Source organism: Priapulus caudatus, unplaced genomic scaffold (genome assembly GCF_000485595.1).
Source record: "Priapulus caudatus unplaced genomic scaffold, Priapulus_caudatus-5.0.1 Scaffold33, whole genome shotgun sequence".
In the NCBI taxonomy this organism is placed as follows: Eukaryota; Metazoa; Priapulida; class Priapulimorpha; order Priapulimorphida; family Priapulidae; genus Priapulus; species Priapulus caudatus.
This window is the reverse complement of record NW_014577094.1, coordinates 532,130-540,518: the sequence shown is the minus strand read 5'-3', so window position 1 is coordinate 540,518 and position 8,389 is coordinate 532,130. Positions and strand designations below refer to the sequence as shown.

Genomic DNA, 8,389 nt, shown 5'->3' with positions numbered 1-8,389 from the left:
AGCCGCACAACTATCGTGAATTTTGCATGTGCACAGCACGTGCCCCCACGAGCGAGTTTTTTATTCCCAGTGCGACATATCCGCGACAGGCGATTTAGCGCCTCTGATGGTGCTTTCGATTGCTTTGCCTTTGACAAGAGAACCAAACGCCAATTACGGTAGGCACCACATGAGCGTAAGAATTGCAATTATTTGCAATAAATAACCCTAACCCTACCTAACCCTACCCAACCCATAAACCTAACCTAATCATAACGCCTAACCCTACCCTAAACCCTAATTTAATTTAATTAACATAATAAATGAAATTAATTATTAAAAACAAAAAATTTTCATATAAAATATTTAATTGTTGTAAATCAATCATGCAAATATTCCGTTAATATAGAAACACAATAGTTAATATGGATAAAGAGTAGAAAATACAAGACAAAAAAAGAAATTAATAAACCAAACCGTATCGAACGCAGACGGACCTGTTCAGAAAGTAACGCGCGGTGCTCTAATCCACCACTGCCACACAGGAGTATATAAACGAAACAATAATCATATGCTAAATAGCAAACACGTCGCTGTTTTTGAACCAATCAGAGGCAGTAATGAACCATCAGAACGCAATCAGAAGGCTGCTAAATCTTCGAATCTGGAATATGTCGACTGGGAAAAGAGAACCGGAGCGCCCGGCACACTTACGGCACCGCTCCTGATCGATCGGAGAGGCCCGCCGACACTGCCGACATAAAGTTGGGCAACACAAATGGCAGCTCTCGTCACGTTCCAAGCGGATTTACGATGTACTCAAGGGTCGGTGAAGTGTATTCCGCCATGTTTACCGAATTCGCAGGTGTTTCCCAATGGGACTGCTCTGTGATTGTAACATTTCTCTACAGCGGCTTGCCGATCCGAGTCGGATGGACACGCACACTATCCAGGGTCCGCGTCGTAAGGCCCTCGCAACTATACCGGCTCCCGATTCAAAATTCGAATCGAGGCAAAATAAACTCCCCGAGCCAATATTAGGCTGCGACTCATCGTGATCGCACCGCTCGGGATCGGGGAATAGTGCAGAAGTAACTCGGGAACAAGCTCACAGGTCTATTTTTTCGCGTTACCGGGGCAAATGCGTATAACGTTTCTACAAGGTCTAACAGCACGGCACGCGTGTACCCGCGTGTACGTGCGTGTACGTGCGTGTACCCGCATGCACGTGCGTGTACTCGCATGTACGTGCGTGTACCCGCGTGTACGTGCGTGTACGTGCGTGTACCCGCATGCACGTGCGTGTACTCGCATGTACGTGCGTGTACGTGCGTGTACGTGCGTGTACGTGCGTGTACCCGCGTGCACGTGCGTGTACCCGCGTGTACGTGCGTGTATCTGTGTGTACGTGCGTGTACTTGCGTGTACGTGCGTGGTGTATATGCATACTTTTCATACAAAATTATTTCATCCAACTGATGTAATGTAGACCAATGTACATGTACAGAGTGTTTCAAAAACGTATTATTTCATTACAGCTTCCAATATTCTCTCCATATTCATGGATTACTATTTCAGCAAAATCTGTCCATACCAAATTGATATTTCAGTTCTCTAATAAATGTGAAGTAGATCTGCACCATAATTCATGTCAATTAGAACAAGGTGATAAAAAACAAACAAACAATACCGCACATTGGTGTATTATTTATCTTGGCATCTGAAAGGTGTTTATTTCATATGCTTCCCAAGTAATAAAGTTATTTTACAACCAATGCTTTCATGTACTTTCTTTAAGATACAGGGTATCTAACAGAATTGACCTAGGTAGGATTCTGATAGGTAGGTCTGATTCTGTAGGTAGGTGATCTAGGTAGGATTGTATCTATCTTTACTCCTGCGACAGAGCGAAGGGCTACTCTATACTATAGTACGAGTACGTACGTATGTACTAAGACTACTAAGTGTTATTACGAGAGCCCAAACCCCCTCATAACTTGAGATTAAGATGAAAATAACGCAGTTACACATAGAATTGTAATTATAGTGATATTATATTTTATATTAATGAGTAAAATGTGTGTTTTTCATAGAAAATACATCAGAAAACTTACTTATGTACTGATAATGAACTAAAACAAATATTTACAAATGGGCGTTTGTTCTCTTGTTTTGAAAGGTTGTTGCGTCAAAGCAAACCAAAGCAGCCAATCAGAGGAAGCCGTGCAGGACGTTTACGCATTTGCGGTACGGAAAAAATAGACGCGTGCGGCTAGCATTAGGTGCCTAAAGTGGATTTGCGCCAAACTTTATAGGTCACGAATTTCTAGCACCAGCAAGTACTATATTTGTGTGTTATTAATTTTGTACAAAATAAAATGTATGAAAATACAATTAGTGTTTCTGTTTACTTTTCATGCTTATATACCTTCTTTATACTCCGTAATTTGCTCGCACGCACGCGCGCACGCGCGCACACACAATAAATAACAAGAAATAACATCTATTACGCTGTGAATCTATGACACAAATTCGAAGTGAAAGGCAAGTATCATTTAATAAAATAAACAAAAATGGCATTGGGGGATAGTGGGCGTGTCCTAACAATGATGTGTACGCAACTGCGTGTCTGCATATCTGCGCCTAACAAATGTGTCACTACGCACGACAGAAATTTTACGTTTATAACCGTAGCAACAGACCTCAGATGAGCCCAGACGCTCTGCGGCTCTTGTTACAATTCAATATATTTATCAACATATAAATATGTTGATAAATATATTGAATTGTAAAAATGCTGTACGTCTTCATCAAATGAACTGCTGCAGGAGAAAAGATCTTCACGTGTGCAACTTTAAAATATGATATTGATGATGCTGTTGTTGGATCTAATGCCCTAGTATGAGCAAGTATCTTACTTTATAGTGTTGCTGTTGTTCTCAATTCTCCGTCTTGATTTAAATAATTAAAGCTATTGCATGACCTCGTTGTTATTTTACACAATTCTATGGTAGAAATGAACCTTTTATCAAATGAGTGCAGTGTATTGCCTGCCCAGCAGCAATACGAAGCTCGTAAGCGTGTGCGTGCTTACGCGTGAAAGTCAGGTTAACTGTGTGCGTGTCTGTGCTGTAAGGGACTAAGGGTCGTAGTAATAACGTGTGGCGCGTCCCCATGACGACGAGACAAGCGTCGACCACCAACGGATGCTCTCTGCTGAGGAACTCATCTCCTCTTAGTGCTGTCTCACGGTTTTTCTTTCTAAAATCGTAATGATTTAGCGTGTATGCGTAAAAGTAGGGGGGAGAGACAGTGCCTGTATTATGTGTGTGCGTGCGTGCGTACGTGCATACGTGCGTGTGTCTCGTTACTCTTACAGTATCTTGCGCGCACTTCTCTCGAGTAAAGCCCCCCTTCCCAGCCCCCACCCCGGTGCTTTGTATTGTGACCACGCTCTTTGCTCGCGTGTAGACCCGCCGCCGCTGCCCCCGACGCATCTAGGAAAAAGAAGCTTTATAGTTATGTACAAGGTGCATAGATCGTGAATCTAACTAACGTAGGGCGCCCCCGTACGAGAGCTATGCATCGTCGCGTCGACGGTCATGCGCTCTGGTCTCTCATCGTCTGTATTCTGCGGCGCACGCGACCTCACGCGGTAGCGAGCGTCCTTGCGGCCGGGGTAGTGGAGGGCGGTTCTGACGTGTAAGGGTTGCGCGTTTGCATTTCCTTGCCGTCAGCGGCGAGCTGCTGTGCAGGAGGAGTCTGCGGGAGGAGAACACGATGAGTTGTTCACGCGTGGCAGACGCAGCGAGTCGCTGTGCTTCGTCTCGATACACGAATCGTCGCCGAGCAGCTGCTAATGCGGAGCGCGGATGTTAGCTTGGGAATGGTAGTGCGTAATCTTGCAGTTGAGCTGCTGCTACAGAAGCGGCTGTATATCGCTCTCTGGCTTCGATTTAAGAATGTGTTAAAACGTCGTCATCTCGATGAGAGAGATCGAAGGTGTTTTTTTTATTTTACCACACGTACGTGCCCGACATATGTAAGTATTAAAATATCCCTAATCCGAGATCTGTACACGTGATTCGTACATGCGGTGCTGGAGGTGTGAATCACGTGCTAATCACGTGCTAATCGCGCGTCTGCAGTTGACCCAAGGGACAGTAGTGATACGAGGCATGTAGGTACGTGTATATAGGATACTGTATACAAAACACCATGGGGTTACCAACGTGTCGCCTATATAACAATAATGGTTATTACTTGCCACGTATTTAACGGAATAATTACTACCGGAGCAAGGTTTTAGGGAAGCGTTGATCGCGCAGATGTGTTGCTAGAAGAGAGCTGCTTGCGCCACCACGCGTAGACGATGTACGTACAAATATTAAGCAAGCTTGATCACTAGTGTTTGTTGGCTGTTTACGTGCAGGTTTAGCGTGAAGTGTAGAGACGATGTCACGGAAATAAATTGTCTGTACAAATATCAAATCAATCCGTTGTGTTTTTTTTACAATCTGTAGAGGCTTTGCGACGATGCTTCAGACGCTCTATGTTTGATATACTAGTTGTGCCTATTACGTAACGCGGTGAAGCCGGTAGTAGCTAGTGTGTATAAGTCCTTCATCCCTCAGTAGTAGCATAGATATATACAATACTATATATATATATATATATACAACAATATGATGTGTTGTATATATCTATGGTAGTAGGGAAACCTGCACTCTGGCCCTGAGGGAGGCTTCTGATTGGTCGAGAGACACCACGTGACTACGCCCATGTGACGTGACATCACTTCCGACACCACGTGGTCAACCGGAAGTGACGTCACGTGGTCACGTTGTAGTCACGTCACGTGGACGTGGTCACATTGTGTCTCTCGACCAATCAGAAGTCTTCTTCAGAGCCAGAGTACAGGTTTCCCTACTACTTCCCTCCGATGAGCATTGCATCTTGAATGCTGCCTAATCTAAGCCTGAGTTTAGAGCACTTTCCGAATTTATTCTATATGCTTCCTATATAGAGAGAGATCGAGCGAGAGAGAGAGAGAGGGGGGATTCTCTGTACCTCCGCATAGGGCTTGAGCAGACGTATTATCATTATGGCATGCATGCGGCATATGAGTGTCGATGCGCCCATAATCGCTGCATTATATCACGAGTGAATAATAATAGATGATCTATTATTATTCACTCCTGCACTGGCGTAGCTAAGGGGGGGCACAAGGGGGCCATGCCCCCCCCTGTTGATTGGCAAGCAAAAAAAAAACGTGTTTCACACTCTCACGTGTCTTCACAGGACTGGCCACAATTCCTGTTACTTCTGCATCTGCTGAACGAACATTCTCTAAAATGAGCATTGTCAAGTCTAAACTTCGTTCTACAATGACCCAGCCACGATTCTCTGCTCTCATTCTCCTTTTCGTTGAACAGTAGTTAGTGAATGACATTAATGTCAACGAAATCTTCAAAATGTTCTGTGCAAAATCGACAAGAAGACTTGACTTTGGAATTTGAGATTTCTGCAGCAGACAAAAACATGACTAAAAGAAAGGAGATAATTCTTCTTTGCTCAGATTTGTGTTGTTGCAAGTTGGCTTTGATTGAATTTTATGGTTCTGAACTCTTATTGACAGAAGAAAAGAAATGGAAATGCTTTGTGAATAACTTTGATATATTCGAACATATAGACGGCCATTTTGGCATCCACCTCGGTTTTTATTTCAAATCCGATTTCAACACTATTTTAAGTAACTGTTCTCTATCAGAGGAGGAGGAAGGCAAAAACAATTCTTTTATGGTAAATTTTTTTTATTTTAATAAGCGGCTATTTTGGCAGCCCCCTTTGTTTTTATTTGAAATCAAATTTCAATATGATTTTTAGTTCTTCATCGGGAAAGCGAAAAACATTTTTTATAACGAACAAAATGTTAAATGTGATCTTTAACGCTTTGTATTCTTAAACGATGTAAATCTTTTGTAATTAAATAAAATTGCATGTTTATTCAGTGCAGTTCCAACACATGCTACCTGTTTTTCCCGTAGATCTTTATTTCGATTTCATTCAATATGCCTCTACTTTTTCAAAAAATAATTTAACTTTTTAACTTTATATGAAGGAACTTGAAACAGTTTTATGACGGATAAATGCAACATTGGCATGGTACTGCTAACAACACAAATCAAACTAATTCCAATATTCCGTCAGCTGCTTGAATGAGGACATAGGCGTAGCTAAGGGGGCGGGGGGCACAAGGAGGCCATGACTCCCTCTTGATCGGAGAGTACAAAAAATTAAGAGAGAAGGGCCTGAATGGGATTGGTCTATACCACTATTACCTACACCTAATAATAAATAATGAAATTGCGGCAAAAATACCATTTTGATGCACATATTTGAAAAATTACCCTACCGTGGGAGGGGAAACACCCTCCCCGCGTTGAGAAATAGCTTCAATACACTGTCTTTGGTCGCTTAACTCTTTTCTTCCCTCCCTGAAAAACACTGGCTTCGTACACCATTTTCACTGGTCTAGCTAAGGGTCCACCAACTGGTCGTGTGTAACCTCAGAGCCTTCGGGCACCACAGCCAGGGGCCATCGTCCACGTTGATCGGATCGGAGTGAAAAAATAAAAAAGGCGAGGAAGGGGGTTATAAGGGATTACATATGCCAATTCTCATATAAGTTACCCCTAATACTGAATTTTAGTGTGCAGAAAATGCCATTTTCTGCACGAATTTTCAAAAATCTCCCTACCGTGGGAGGGGGATACCCCTCCCACACCGACTACCCCCTCGGTCGCTTCGCTCCCTCCGCCTTGGCCCCCCCCCCTGTTTCAAATTGCTGGCTACGCCACTGCACTCCTGATTATATTGTCAATCTCTCTTTGCTCTGTCGCTCTAGCTTAGCTACCTCCCTTTCTTTCTCATCGCTCTATCACTTTCTATTTCTTTTCCTCCAATACCTTCCTATCGAAGTTGCCTAATAGGTGATAGATAACTTCTGTCAAGATAAACGAGTGGAGTGACAACAAAGACACTGACTTGTTGACAAACGATCCTTTATTCAGCCATGATGATTTGCGCGCCCTTTTCATGCGTTCATATGTTAATAGTTCATAGAGGGCGACACTGCACAGTAGTGTACCAAACATCACATCTCCCTTTCTTTAAGATTGATAGACAGTCCACTGAGTCTTTGAGATGGAATGGGAGACTGTAATTGAAATCTGTCTATTGAATCACATATATACTTCGAATAAACCAACTGTTAACTTTTCAACTAAATGTGGTCTCACTCATTTTTGAGCATCATAATGAATTGAATCTGTTGAAACAACAAGCCTCATCTAACTGGTGTTAGTTCAGCTTCTTAGCAACGTCTGTACTAAGTGAGGCTAAGAGTAGAATAATAAGTCCAAAAACCCGAGGACTAATGTAAACACTGGCAAAATATAACTGCCATGAACTCTGAATAGAAAGGCTAGTAACCTGTCCTGCCTTGAATCTATATAACACTAGAGTCACCAGTTGTGACTCTGCAAGCAATGAGCAGCGATCCGCCTACACTCATTACTAAGCTTGCCAATGCAGACCCAAAACGCAAAAGTTTAGGTGTCTGCATATGCTTGGGTTGGCTTTGATACACGGCCAGACCTTGTAACATATGTGGGAGGCTCCCTTGCGACACTAGAGCCACCACTAGCAGGTTTCCTCTCCCATGCTGGAGGCGATTCCAACCTTGAGGCGGAGAGTCGGGGAGTCTGTCTCTGGTACCGCTTATTAATCTGGACTCGATTTCTTCCTGAATAGTCCTGTAGGTCGTGTTCACCACGTAAGACCCGATCATGCACCTTGTTGTCGACGACGTCCCGTCTCCTGACGACCTGGCAGGTAGACTTCTTGGCCTTCTTCCAACGAAGCGGAGATCTCTAGCACGAATGAGACCTGTCGAAGTTGATTTTCGACTGCATCCGCGGATATGCTCTTCCTTTCCATGGAGAACAACGGGATCAGGAACAGCTGGTAGCCAGCTTCTCAGGAACCATAGGAATTTTGGTCCTGATACGACGATTGTACAAGAGTTCAGCTGGGCTAAACCCGCAAGCTAGAGGTGTGCTACGATAGCACAGCAACGCCGCGTAGGGATCTGCAGCGGAACTGAGCAGACCTTGAGCGTTTTTACCGCTCTCTCTACCTCCCCATTTCCTGAAGAATGGTGAGGACTCATGTAACATGCTGGAACCCGTAGTCGCGTGCGAATCTAGCAAACTCATCTGCAGTGTACTGGCCACCATTATCACTCATAAGCAAGTCTCCGGAACCCCCGTGCCTAGCAAAGAACGATGTTGAGATGGCGTGACCGTTAGTCTGACTGGTCAAGTCTTTGAGTCGCGCCATCTCTATG

General features: G+C 43.7%; 1 protein-coding gene across 1 annotated transcript in view; it reads left to right on the top strand.

The window, feature by feature from the left end:
• Positions 1 to 3,927: 3,927 nt before the first annotated feature.
• Positions 3,928 to 8,389, top strand: part of LOC106816919 (zinc finger protein 62 homolog) — a gene marked incomplete at its 3' end in the record, with an annotated part of 20,977 nt that continues 16,515 nt past the window's right edge. The window contains 1 exon segment of the mRNA XM_014821565.1: positions 3,928 to 4,004.